Raw genomic sequence first — 14765 nt, forward strand, 5'->3', positions numbered from 1 at the left:
CTGCTAAGGGGGATTCACATGAGGAATGGTGGGAAGAACAATAACTCCCCCATGTGGATCCACCCCCCTTGCCCACCTTCCACATTTTGTAAGTCTCCAGTTAAGTATTCATAAACAAATAGAGTGAACTAAGACACAAATGAGGCCTTTTGTTCTCCAGACCCAGAGTGAGGGAGGATAAGAAAGCACAAGGCTGCAACCAGGCAGGGCGAGTGGGGCAGCAACCCAGGGCACAAAGCCACAGGGGCGGAAAAATGACAACAACAACAAAAAGGGCCACCAGGGGCAGGCGCCCGGCCCAACGGGCCACCAGTGACCCCACAGTGGGCCCAGCCCTGCAAGCCTTGGGGAGGCACAGAATTTCCCTCCCCCTCTCCCCCCGGTTCCATTGGCCTGGCTGTAGCTGCCCTCACAAACATAGAAGTAAAACTACTCCTATGGCTGCCAAAGAACAAAATCAAGACTCCTGCCACCTCCTGCACAGGCCACTCTCTGCCTTGTCTTGCCCTGTTTGTGCTCATCTGTGCCTTGAGACTTGATACCCGTCTGACCTACTTCTGTCCAGCACCAGATGCACCTCTGTCACCTGTTGCATTATCATCAGTGCACTGTATTCATCTCACTCCCCTCCCGATGCCCTGGGAAAGAGGGCTGCGAGGAAGGCTGTTGTGATACTTAACAGGATTTAGGAGCCTGCTCCTGGGCAGCAAGGCCACCTACCCCCCACAGGCTCAGATCCCCAATAGCTCAGAGGCACAGGCTGAGAGTTATCCCTTCCACAGAGATGGCCTGGACTCCCTAACAGGCTTTTCCATTTCAGGGGACAGCAGCTTGGCTCCCACAGAAGGTGCTGGTGTGAAGGATGAGGCAGTGGGTTAGAGACAGACATTAAACCCCAATGCTTCCCCAGCATTCAGAGGCGACAGGTTTTTACTTCTAGGTGCAGCAGTATTTCAGCTCTGCCAGTAAGTAATTGGCCACTCGTTAACAGCCCTGGAGACCCTGTGACAAAAGCTCCCCCCAGGACATCAGCAGGGAGGGGCAGAGCGTCTGTTTGTCAATTACAGGGTGGGAAACCTCAGCACCAATCGAAAAATTACAGGCCAGGAAACAACCTGATTATTAAATGGAGTCGAAGTCAATGGGTTCAGAGCTGGATCTAACATGAGCAGAGCAGGCAGATGCTAATGGAAACATCTCAGCGAGGCTTGGCTGTATGACAGTGGCACTGCCCAGACCCTCGCCAGGTGACCTTGAGCCAGGGGAAATAAATCAACCACCACATTGCCTGAGCTCTTCGGCCCTCACTCCATCCAGTCAGAAAACTGGGTAAAAGGTAGCAACCTGACTGCTTAAACCAGACGTTGTGTCTGGGGTGAGAGCTCCCTGGGGAAGGGAATGAAAGGAAAAAATACCTGCTTTGGAAACCTGCTACAGACGGTGTGAATTACAGCTTGTGCCATGGGAGAGGGCGGAAACTGGGCCAGAGCCCTAGCTGGTGTGAACTGCAGCAGCTCCAATGGGTCAATAGAGGGTGGGTTACACTAGGATTGGGCCCGTTCTGTTTAACATCTGCGGAGTTTTGGTTTCATCTCTGAACTCTCACCTCATGGTCTGTCTCTGTTACACACACTTATTAGGTGCCCATCCCCAAAGCAATAACAATAATGAAATCCTCTGATTCTCACGCACCTTCCGCCTGGGGATCTCAAAGCACTTTAGCAATGTCCCTGACTGCATCTTCTGGGAGAGAGCATTATCCTCCAGTACACATGGAGAAAACTGAGGCACAGAGAGCAGAAATGATGGGCTCAATGCCACACAGTGAGGCAGTGAATAGAACAGTGAGCCAGGAATAGAACCAGTGGTCTCAGTTCCTTGTCCTATGCTTTGGCCTCCTCCTTCTTTCTCTCTGGTGAAATTATTTTACAGATAGGCTATTGCTCCCCGCTGATCACATGATGAAGAGATCTACCATGTCCACTGTCTACCTAGGCCTAGCTAGGAGACACCAGATCATGCAGCACAATCCCTTGTTACCCCACCGAAAGCCAGGGAAACCAGCTAGAAAGAGACCATTGGCCCAAGGGATAGCAGCAGCTGTATCAGGGGCCAGCCTGACCAAAGACGGACTCTCTTGTGCCGGCTCCAGGGGGCCCGCAGCCCCAGGCAAAGCTCTGCTCCCACAGCCTCCCACTTCTGAGCCTTCTGCTGCCAACAACCCCTGCCTCCATGCTAGAGCTACTGCAGAAGACTTGGGCTCCGATGGCCCATCAGCAGGTGCAAGTTCTAGAGCACCGCACGTGTCCGCTGGGGGAGCTGATGGCAGAAGAGCCATCGCTAACTGCAGCGGCTGGGGGGAGGGGAGGGAAATGAGGCTCCATCTGCACCAGCACCCCTTTGCTCCCACTGCCCTCTGTTGACATCACAGGTGGAGCTGCAGTGGTGGGAGTCCTAGTGGACAGAGCTCTGGACGGCGGCTGGTGTTTTAGGCACTGTGTTGTGTAGCCTTGCCTTGAGCAGGGCTGCTGCCTCGAGCCCTGTGTAGACAACACTCCCACCCCTGGAGCTGAATGGCAAATGGACCCTAGTTCGGACACAGCCATGGGAGAGTGAGGGGTCCCTGAGATCAATGGACCTTGGAGCACCTACTGCTCTATGAAGAGCCACCAGAATCTCTGGCTAGTCCATAGTCCTGGACGCTGGTGTAATGAGCTGTGTCCCTGATTACACTGCCTTTAGGTGGAGCCCTGTTGACCAGACCCCACAGCAGAACCCCAGAGTTCCTCAGCATCATTAAACTGGTTTGCTGGCTCTTGTGATGTTTGCAGATGGCCCTGTGGGCTAGGGTCACTAATCCCTTGTAAAAGGCAGCAGCGACCAGTGCACCTGTGATTCATCATCTGTCCCCTAACTGGGCTTAAGAGATCTCATCTGGGCATCCAGAAGTGACACAGACAGGCCGAGAGAGCATCAGGACACAGCTGCCTGAGAACAGAGGAGAGAGTATAGAAAGTTGCCTGCAGGAAAGTTCTGAAGGTGAACAGTAAGTGACAGCTGTCGGGGATGAGTTCTGTGGAAAACTAGAGCCAGGTGCCTAACGCCCCTTGGCTTTCAATGGGCCAGTGCCACACCTCTCCAGGGCGCTTTTGAAATTGTCCCCCATCGGTTTGTATTTAAATGCAAGTGGAGATGATGGCACCATTCTGAGGCCTGGGCAGTGGAATAGTGGCAGAAGTGGGCAGCTCCATTCTGTACTTACTGAAGTGTCTGGGTAGCTTCCAAATGGCCAGGCCTTGTGCTGGCCCTCTGCACAGGGTGAATTTCACTCCCTGTGGGGGATCTAAACAAAGCACCTGCCTGTTGTTTAAGACCAGCTGTGCATCAGGCTACTCCATGACCATGGCTTGGACAGAAGCTTTCCTCCATCAGCCTGACCCTCAGAGGTGCTGGTTTGCAGCCCCACCTGGTGGATCTGAAAGGCAGCGGATTATGTAAAGCGATCCACCCCTCTTAGCAAACCTGAGATAGGTGCATACAAGCCTCATGCACCCTCCTAGAGCTGCCCCACCACTGATTACTCACAGGCAGGGCATCTGCTTATAGTGACTGACCTGAACCCAGTCCAGCAAGAGCTGGGAACCTACAAGGTATTTCCTGCACAACTTCAGATCCCACTGGGACAGGGAAGAGAGTGCACAGCCTAGCCTCGGGGTTTGGACACTAGATTAGGACTCTGCAGACATGAGTTCTAGTCCCCGTTTGATCCCTGACCCACTGCATGATCTGAAGCAAGTTGCTTTGCTCCTCTGTTTTGTCTATTTAGGACTGTCTCTCATGCTGGGGTTGGACAGCTCCTAGTGCTCAGAGCCCAGCAGTAACAGAAACAACAACAGGCAAAGCAGGCAGCCCTTCCAGCTTCCCAGCTGTGCTTCCCCACCGGGAGCTGTCTGCACATTTCCCTTCGCTTCCTGCTGAAATGAGAAAGATGGAGGGCAGTTTATCACACAGCTCATCTCCCTGAGCACGAATCCTTGTTCTGTAGGGTAGCAGGGCTGTGTAAATCAGTATTTAATTTGAGTGTCTGTGTGAGCTGAGTGTTCAGGAAAGCTGCCAGAGCAACACCCTGGAGTGTTTGGAGAAGTCTCAACACATGCAGGGCATGCTTCACACAACACCAGCATTTGCCAGTGCCTCAGTCCTGACCTAGAGGGACCCAGAGGTTGGAGAATGAGTCCTTCTCATCCCATTAGCCACAGCACTCTTGGGCTCCTTTAAAGCTGCTCAGCAGTACCAATGTCTGCATGTTGGTTTTAGTTATGGAACTGCTTGTCTATATGGAACAGGACTGGAACCGGTGAAGTCAGACCATAGAGAGATTAGACAGAGAGACCAGATTAGATTCCAGATTTCGGTCTTGACTGGAACCAAGAACTGCACAAACGAAACAATAAGGAAAAAATATAACCCATGTCAAACCTCCAAACAGATTCAGTTATCTGGGCAGGGACTGTCTGTTCTGTGTCTATACAGCACCTAGCACGATGGGGATCGCAGGCCCCTGAAACTCCTGGGTTCCATCACAATACACATAATCAATATGTTTGTATTACAGAAGCTTCTAGAGGTCTGAGATGCGATCAGGGCTCCACAGCACTAGACACCAGACAAACAAACAACAAGAGATGGTTCCTGAGCCAAAGATCTTGCAGTTTAAACCAACAAGAGAAACAAACGATGGAAGGGGGAGACCAGGCAAAGTGATCTACCCAAAGCTACACTGTAGATCTGAGGCACAAGTGGGATTAGAACTCAGCTCTCCTGAATCCAATTCCAATCGCCCTGCTTCAGTTTAGCTTTGTTTGATCCAAATCAGTTAATCCACCATTAATTTTTAAAGATGGGTGAAAACTGGATATTCCAGTTTGTGGGAAATACCATTACAGTTGACGCTTATTTGCAGCAACATTTTGTAAGTGCAACCAACACTTACAAGTAACATTTCCCCCAGGAACACTTTCCCCTAGATGAATTGTCGACACTCCCCATAACAGCAACAGTCGCGTATGGGAAACATAAAAAGAATGAGGAGTACTTGTGGCACCTTAGAGTCTAACAAATTTATTTGGGCATAAGCTTTTGTGGGCTAAAGCCCACTTCATCGGATGCATGCAGTGGAAAATACAGTAGGAAGATATATCTAGAGAGAGAGAGAGACACACACAGAAAGAATATGAAAAAATGGCTGTTGCCATACCAACTCTAAGGAGACTAATCAATTAAGGTGGACTATTATCAGCAGGAGAAAAAAAAACTTTTGTAGTGATAATCAGGATGGCTCATTTCAAACAGTTGACAAGAAGGTGCGAGTAACTGTAGGGGCAAAATTAGCATGGGGAAATATAGTTTTTACTCTGTGTAATGACCCATCCACTCCCAGTCCTTATTCAAGCCTAATTTAATGGTGTCCAGTTTGCAAATTAATTCCAGTTCTGCAGTTTCTCGTTGGAGTCTGTTTTTGAAGTTTTCCTGTTGAAGATTTGTGACTTTTAGGTCCGTAATTGAGCGATCAGGGAGATTAAAGTGTTCTCTGACTGGTTTTTGAATGTTATGATTCTTGACGTCTGATTTGTGTCCATTTATTCGTTCGCATAGAGACTGTTCAGTTTGGCCAATCTACATGGCAGAGGGGCATTGCTGGCACATGATGGCATACATCATATTAGTAAATGTGCAAATGAATAAGCCTCTGCCATACCATCAGATATATATACACCTCTACCTTGAAAGAACGCTGTCCTCGGGAGCCAAAAAATCTTACCATATTATAGGTGAAAATGCGTTATATTGAACTTGCTTTGATCCACCGGAGTGTGCAGCCCCACCACCCTGGAGCACTGCTTTACCATGTTATATCCGAATTCATGTTATATCAGGTTGTGTTATATCGAGGTAGAGGTGTATATATTCCTAGTGTATTTTCCACTGCATGCATCTGATGAAGTGGGCTTTAGCCCACAAAAGCTTATACCCAAATAAACTTGTTAGTCTCTAAGGTGCCCAAGTACTCCTCGTTCCTTTTGCTGATACAAACTAACACGGCTGCTACTCTGAAATATGGGAAATACAGTAGACCAGTGGTCCCCAACCTTTTTGGCTGGCGGGCGCCGGCCGAAGGACCACTGTGGCAGTGGAGCAACCGCCGAAATGCCTCTGAATTTCGGCAGCGACACCTCTCGATGACGAGAGCGACACCTCTCGATGACATCATTTGTCGGCAACAAGCGTCGTCATCGAGAGGCGTCCCCGCCAAAATGCCGCTGCGGGTGCTCTCCTGGGGGCCAGGACGCAGGCGCATTAAGATGTCCACGGGCGCACCATGGCGCCCGCAGGCACCGCGTTGGAGACCCCTGCAGTAGATCCTCATTAGTAGCAACATATCTGTGCCCTTTTGCTATGTTCCTCCTAAGTGACTGTTGCTGTTATGGGGAGTGTCGACAATTCATCTAGGGAAAGTGTTCATGGGGGTAATGTTCCTTGTAAATATATATATTTAAGTTCCAAAACAACATACCTCAAAAATTCAAAAATTTCCTGCAAAACAAAATTTTGGAAAAAAAACAAATTATTTCAGGTTGATCCACACATTTCATTGCAATTTCAACTTTTAAAAATCTTTTTATACTAAAAACCTCCCTGATTTTGTTTTGTAACAAAACAAAAAAAAAAAAAACAAAAAAAAAACCCAAAATGTCATGTTCTAAAAAAGGATGGAACAGGAATTTTGATATTATCAAAATGCTTTGTTTTGTTTTCTAAACAACATTTCATTGAAATTAATAGAGTTTTCTAAATGTTTCGATTTCAAACCAAAACACACATATTTTGGTCAAAAAACTATTTTGATGAAAGATTTCCAACCAGCTCTATTAATTTTTCCATGCAAATACTAGTTACATTCATATTCTTACTGCTGGATATTCTTGAGCTCTTTTCTGTCTTAAGAGGCAGTCAGTAGCTAGGTAGGTTTGTACATGGATAATTGACTTAGCCCTCCACAAAGATGGGTCCCCTCCCCCACCCCACAGACACATAAATAATTATACTTTGCACTTCCCTAGCAAATTCCATCAGACAGCTCATTACACATATTAATTAATTCAATCTCACAACAGCTAGGTTAAATTTTGCAGATGTGGAAACTGAGGCCCAGAGTTGCAAAGTCATTCACAAATGTCACAAGCTGAAACAGAAGCAGAGCCCAGGAGTCCTGCTGTGCCACCCCATTTGTTAAACCACATCCCCTCCTTCCTTCCTTTGCAGCAGCAACCTTCACTATAGGTCACCTCAGCATATCTGTTCTTTGTATAATGATTTGTGTTTTTCTTTCATCCTCTTTTTTCCATGGATGCAGCTATAACCTTTAGTGTTGATTGCTTTGTTAATAAAAACAACACATAAATTACAATGTGGGGAAGAAAAGGACTATATGCATATATCAGGAAGGCAGTGTGGTGTGACTAGAGTACTGGGACTGCTGACCTGCTGTCTGACCTTGAGCAAGTCACATCACTTCCGTGCCTCTATATCCCCCTCTTGCTCTAGTCCTTGTCTATTTAGACTGCAAGTCCATGTGGCAAGAATTGTCCCTCCATAAGGCCTTGTCTACACGTGGTGACATGTATGGTACATGGAGCTATGCTCTGCAGTGAAAGGCAGGCTGAGTCCACACTCACTGTTATGGGTACACATGGCAGTGAAAGACTCCAGCAGCGAGGAGCTGCCGGAGTCTTTCCCCGCTGCTGGAGTCTTTCACTATAGCAGGGAGAGGCTGAGAGTGTGGGGCACTGAGTAGCTAAAACTAGTAGTGTAGACATGGGAAGCACTGCTTGGGCATGCAGAGAGCCATGTGGGGTATATATCCTTGGCTTCAGGCAAGTAGGACCTCTGCTTAACTCGCCTAAGCCATGCCTCACCCTCCACACTGCTCTTTACACCAGTGCTAGCTGGGTTTGCAGAGTATGTACTCTATGCTTTCAGGGCTTGTAGCTGTAGCCTAAACGTTTGTACAGCAGTCGACACGATAGGGCCCCGATCTCAGTGCAGACCTCGAGGCAATATTATAATACAAACAATAATAATCTGGTAATCTGCAAAAATTACATGACAGCAATTCCTGGAGGGAATTATGGCACTGATTCAGCATACCATTTCCTGCCACCAAACCCCCGAGACTGTCCCTCTCTGTCCCTAAATCCTTATCCAACGGACATGTTGATCTCAACCTTCCAGCCCCAACTCCATGCTGACAGATTCCTGGGGACAAAGTCTCAGCTGCTGTAATCTGTCACAATTTGGTGGGAGTTAATGGAGCTCCACCAATTTAAACCAGCAGGATATTTGGCCCTTGGTTTCTCACTGACTCCCTACCATGATGGTCTCTCTGCAGCCACCAGCAAGCCTGATTTCAAAGATCCTGCTCTAACCCACCCCTGGGTAGGCCACGCCAACTGTCTCTTGTACAGATCCGGCCCCTTACCTGAGCATCTCACAATCTTTAAATGTATTTATGCACACAGCAACCCTCTGAGGAGGGAAGTGCCATCATTTTATAGATAGCAGCTGAGTCACAGAGAGATTAAGTGTCCCCCCTAAGGTCACACAGGAAGTCTGTGGCAGAGCAGGGTATTTAACCCACATGCCTTGAGTTCTAGGCTAGCTCCCTGGCCACTGGATCTGGGTTCAATTCCTACTCATGGATTATGGGATCTCTACCTGTCATTTGCCAATACCATTTTCTACACTGCTTCTTCTGGTAACTCAGAATCAGCACAAGTAATTTCCGATAAGGCTTTTGTACCATAGGATTCATCCCAAAAGCAAAAATTAACAGCCACATAATAGACCCTCACAGATTAAAATATGTGCAGTGTAAACAGTCATAAGCATAAATATTGCAATATAGCCCCTGGAAAACATAGGCATTCAGTGGATATTGTACTTAATTAACTGATTAGGAGCATAGGAGAAAAAACCCTTCAGTTCATAATTATGGTATCATGAAAGCCCGGTCACTAAGATGTCATGGATACTAATGGCCAGCTTGGCTGGCCATGAGCAGTACAGTGGGCAGCAGAGTAACTCACCAGGACAGGTCATGTTATACAGATAACATGACTAGACTGCATCTCAGCAGAAATTCAATATTTGTACAGGGGCCGATTCATAGGAATTGCCACACTAGGGCAGACAAATAGTCCATATCACTAATATCAGGTAACTCAGAGGATGGTATAACCATCACTGCACAAAGAGAGCATCTACAGACGCAATACCCCAAGCGCAATATTTCTTCCTGACCCAAGTTGATGTCATGAGGCCTTTAGATTGAGAGTCCTCAACCAGGATCACAAACTTTGCCATTCTTATTCTATCTGCCTTGGTGCATATACGGCTCCTGTCACTCATATCAGAGCAGCTCAAAAAGCTCAAAAAGATTTATGCTCAAAAAACCCCTAGGAGGCAGGGAAGTATTATGCCCATTTTACAAATGGGAAATTGAGGCACAAAAATATTAAGTGACTTGATTAAGGTCACACAAGAAGCATGTGGCAGAGCCAGAAATGGAAATCAGATTGCTTGACTGGCTATCCAGTGACTGAGTCTCATTCCAAGACCATCTTCCTCACCCTGTATAAAGGTCTAATCATGCCTTAATCTTTCTAGCCTATTTACCTCAGTGATATCCTGCAGCAGGAAGTTCCACAACTTCCCCTCAAAAAGCCGCTCTCTTCATCCATTTTAAGTACACTGCCTTTTAATTTCCAGTGACCTTTTGTTCTCGTGTGATGATGAACTAGGAGCGTGCACGTGGCACTCACTAGACAAAACTAAATCTGAATGTGACACTGTTCAAGGTAATGATGTTATAATGTTTTCTGCATCATTCTCCATCCCCTTCCTATGTCATGCTAACACCTAATCCACTCCATTTTCATGGCTGCTGCACATTGAGCACACAGCTTCATTGTGTTGTCCACAATGATGCCTAGATAATTCTCTGTAGAAGTTACAACCAATTCAGATCCTCAAGGAGTGGATGAGTAGTTTCAATGATCCCTTGACAGGAATCACAGGTTGCCTGTGATAGCAGGGCACTGTCCTATGTTCCTTCCAATAGGCACACCTTTGGCATTTTTCTATGCTGAATTTCAAGTCACCTGATTTTTCCAGATTCTTCTGGAGAGCCTGCCTCATAATGCCTCTAAACTAAGTTAAATCATATAGGGCCTGATTCAGTTCATACACCGCTGTAAATCTAGCGTGACTCCTTTGTAGTTAATGCAATTACAGTGGTGTATGTGAGCTCTCGGTCCTGCTCTCTGTGTTCGGAGCAAATTTTTCCACTTTGGAACCCAGCCCCCCTTTCTAGGTTAATAAATATATTGGACACGGGTCCTGGTACAGACCCTTAGGACATCCATATGTAATGTTTCCCCCCAATGAGATCCCTTCATGTCTCATGTCAGCTTTTAATCAGCAACAGGACTTCACCATTCTCCCCATGGTTATCAGGGATCTTGAATAGCATCTTATGAGGCTCTTCCCCAGAAGCTTTTGGAAAGAGAAAATAACTGAGCTCCACCATTTCTGCTCTACCCATTAGTTTGATCATTCAGTGCTAACAAGTGAGACAAACACCTTTCTTCTTATGGAAGCCATCCCTAAACTATTACACTCATTTCAATGCTTTGCAATTCTCTCTTCCATAGCTTTTCTCTACTGTTTTCCCTGGCCTATTATTTCCAAGCACACCCTTAGTGTGGCACCTTTTTACAGAGATGACACAGCGTTGGCTGCCTTCCAGTCCTCCGGCTTCTCAGCACTTTTTAATGATAAATTACAAATCTTTGTTACCAGCTCAGTTCTCCATTCTTCAGAACACTCTGAAGAGTGACTTCAGTGCTGGTGATTTATGGGAACTCAATCATTTAGTCTTCTTTCAGCCCCACTCACCCCCAATTCTTCCATCTTCTCTGGCAATGTCTCACTTTCACCACCCCGTGAAGAGTATCCCCATGACAGGTATTCACTCATCATCTTCTGTGATGGAGCATCAGGGTAGCTGACCTCTTCTTTATATGCACTGACGACCAGGACACTTCACCAGAACTCTTCTGATGTGGAGGCTGACTACCGGATGTGTATTCTTGCAACCTGCATCCTGAGTTTGGGTCTCCTACTCTTATCACTCGAGCAGTCTCTGTGGCATGGATCCTTTGGCTATAGCCCTGCTCCCCATGTATAGTTCATCAGAGCATCTTGCTAATTGCTCCCTTCCCACCACAGAAATGCCAGTGGTGGCGAGATCTTACCCCAATCCCAGCCTTTCCAGCTCACCCAGGTATGTCTCAAACATCCCAGCTGATAGTAGCTGTGATTTGTAACAGGACAGCCCATTTTGCCAAAACTCTTGTTATACCTTATTGGATTATTCCTCCTTGTCCTCACCCTACCCTTCCCGCAGGGCAATCCTAGCCCATTCTACTGGATACATACTGCAGTGGAACTTGTACCTCTGATATCCCCAGCTTATGTCCATTGTCTGACTAGAGAGCTTCTCTATACCTGCCAGCTTTCCCTCTCCCCCCACCCTCTTGCGCCCAATGTAAACAGCCTTCAAACTCTTCTTTGCTGTCATTGCCAGCAGTGATTAAGAGCCCTCCTTTCCCCATAACCTAATAAACTCGGTCCCTTCCCTGAGCCACAAACTGTGGCTCTTCTATCCTCCTGCATGTGGGACTAGAAGAATCTCAGCGCACAAAGTCCCTAACCTCAGCCTTGTTTCTAAACATCTACAGGCAGATCCCAGGTGCCATGTCCTACTAGTGCCTGCCACTAGTGCTGCCATTTACCATGCCCATCAATGCCCCAAGTCTCTGTAAGAGACTTTACACAGCTCATGAGATCCATCATCCCCCCTCTGATCACCCCACACCCAGCTCTCTCTATGCTGGTAAAAGCAACATCCATCCAATGCACCAACTCTCTCTCTTTCGCCCAGAGGGATTTGCTCAGTCTAGGAGGAATTATTATCCTCCTCAGCCTATGCCAGATGGTGGCTCCCTGGACTCATCTCTTCATGCTTCTTTGATCTCCTTCCATCCCAACACTGGCTTCAACTGAAGGTAATTGGCAGGCCCATTCCAGCAGGTCTCTAGATGCCATGAGCCAGATTCTCAACTAGTACAGCAATCAGAACAAAAGCCTTATGCCAATTTATAGCAGCTGAGGATCCAGCCCCATATAGGCACATCATGCACCCTGCTGTCTATCTGGTAGGTCAGCAACCCTGGCCTCTGAGCACCTTGAGTTGCTTCTACCCTCTGCAGACACAATTTGGCCACATGGTGAGTAGGTGGTCAATGGGTATTTAACTGGGTCACTCTCACCCTTCCTAAACCATAGCTGATTCTTGAGCTAGACTCTAGCTCAATGACAGGTTCTTTCCACTGCATCCTGCTAAGAATGAAGATAAAAAACAAAACCCAGTCAGCTCTCACCTTTCCTGCCACGCCCCTCTGTTTGTCCAGTTCAGGTGGGCAGCTCACCCCTTCACTGCCTGCCACTTGGACTGCCAATACCTAGCTTCCGATCCCGCCACTGGAGATGCCCTCTTGCTCCCCTTTCTCTTTTTATTTTTCCTGCCTTTTCTAGCCCAATCCATCAGCTCCATCCCAGCAATCAATTTCGTCAAGTCAACAGAGTCACCTCTATTCACAGTCCTCAACCAATCACTCCAGAGCAAAATCACTCTCCTGTCCTCAGGAGCTATTACAGCCACGCTCTCCCTTGTGGCTCCGCTGCACAGTGACTATTCAAAAGGCACATTTAGAAAACTAAAGCCCACTAACCTCTTCACCAGTCCTTACCCCTGGATTTCCATTGCCACTCAGGCTCCAACTCCTTTCAAGCATGACTCACTCTGTTTCCCTCTCTGGTTCAGAGTTTCTGTAAGCTACCAAGAGAAACTGATCCCTGCTGAGATTATTTGGTTCCTTGACAATACAGCACAATAAAGCAACTGGGCTCTAGTCCCCTCCCAACCTGGGATGCCATCCCTAGGGTACAGGCAAAGCTGAATGACAAGCAGCACACTCAGGCTGGAAGAGAAGACTCCAGCTACAGCAGGATCATCAGGCAGAAATGAAAATACATGGCCACACACGGCACGGCCACACCAGCTGCGTTCCCTGTCTCACCAGCTACCCCAAGCAACTGAATAGCTGGACCACCTGGAAAGGCTGAGCCCAAGAACCAAGTGAGAGGAAACCAAGAACTATCTAGCTCTACGACACATGTCCCAGGAGGTGATCACCCTGCCATGCTTAAAGAAGGTGCTGGGAGTCCCAAAGGGCAGGTGAGTCACGCCCCCCTCCCCCCACACACACCTCCCCTTAAGGCCAATGACATCAGGAGAAGTCACCAGGACAAGATATCTCCTCAGCTCACAAGGACCGCTGCTGTTAAATGGCTCCATTAACTAGTATTTACAGTATGTTGTTTGCCAGGAGAAAACAGCCCTGGCCAGTTCTTAAGGTGTGTAATGATGGAGATATTGCTCTGCACCTATGGAGGGAGGGGATATGCCACCTTCTGAAAATCAGCACTCCTCCGCCAAGAGAGATTGCCAGCTCGGCACTTTGACTTACCCACCTGGGGGTAGAGGACAGGCCAGCTTTGGGACAACGTTTCCAGCAGGGTTGCCTATAGCAAAAGATTCTTCCAGGAGGGTTTCACAGCACAAACATTGGAGCACATCTGGAAGCATTAGAAAGCCTCAGAGGAGGCAGTGCATGATATATGGGGACTTCCGAATATAATCCCTCCTCCTGCTCTTCTCTCACACACACTCTCTCTCTCTCTCTCTCTCTCTCTCTAAAGCCAAGCCCTAAAATCCATGCAGCAATCTGACAAAGTTTCAGCAATTCACAGAGGCGAGGTAAATAAGGGATCAAATAAGTAGCCCTAGGCAGTGTTGAAGATTCCCTCCTAGAACAGCAGTGAGGATTTAAGGCAACAAGGGGAGGTATGGGGGTGACGGGGGGGATTGTACCTAAGAACTAGCTACAAGGACCCTAAACTCACAGGGGAAGTACAGGTGGTAAAGAGGAAAGCTGCTGTGGGATACAGGTGTGCATAATATGTAGGATCTCGCCACTGCTGGGAACTTGTCACCTCAAACACTGGCCCCTGGATACACAGGTACTAACAGATTACAGTGTGTCGATGGAAGAGACCAATTCAAACGCTGAGGTTGTGCCAGCTCTGGGAGAGCTCAGGGGTGGAGGGACAATAGAATTTGCTCCTGGTGCTGCTACCAGCTCACTGACATCCTACACGGCCTGACAGAACCACAGCCAGAACCAAGCCATACCCGATGCTGCTGTGTATTTACTCCAGTACCCATTACAGGGCGGGGGGGGGGATACCTGGAGTGAACGGGGGAAATCAGGATTAGGCGGGATCGACAACCATTGATAAAAAGGAGAGGTTGGATCCCTGTTTCACCGTCACTCCCCACCATGTCAATTTCCATGCCAGTAGTGCGGGGGGGCGGTTTCCAGAGCAGGACAATGGGGGGGGAGGCTTCCCGCCGTCCCCATGCAAAGCCCCGATCTAGCGCATTTAGGGCGTGTATGCAGAGCCCCTGTGGAAGGCTGGCCTGGGGCTGGTGCCGTCGAGCGCAGGCAGCCCCCCCGGGA

General features: G+C 47.9%; 2 protein-coding genes across 4 annotated transcripts in view; one reads left to right on the top strand and one right to left on the bottom strand.

Moving 5' to 3' along the window:
• Positions 1-14765, top strand: part of XPO6 (exportin 6) — a 453699-nt gene that overhangs the window by 250708 nt on the left and 188226 nt on the right. The gene's annotated exons all lie outside the window — the stretch shown is intronic.
• Positions 1-14765, bottom strand: part of SBK1 (SH3 domain binding kinase 1) — a 78888-nt gene that overhangs the window by 31500 nt on the left and 32623 nt on the right. The window lies entirely within an intron of this gene.

The sequence above is a fragment of the Gopherus flavomarginatus genome, chromosome 9 (assembly GCF_025201925.1).
Source record: "Gopherus flavomarginatus isolate rGopFla2 chromosome 9, rGopFla2.mat.asm, whole genome shotgun sequence".
Lineage (NCBI taxonomy): Eukaryota > Metazoa > Chordata > Testudines > Testudinidae > Gopherus > Gopherus flavomarginatus.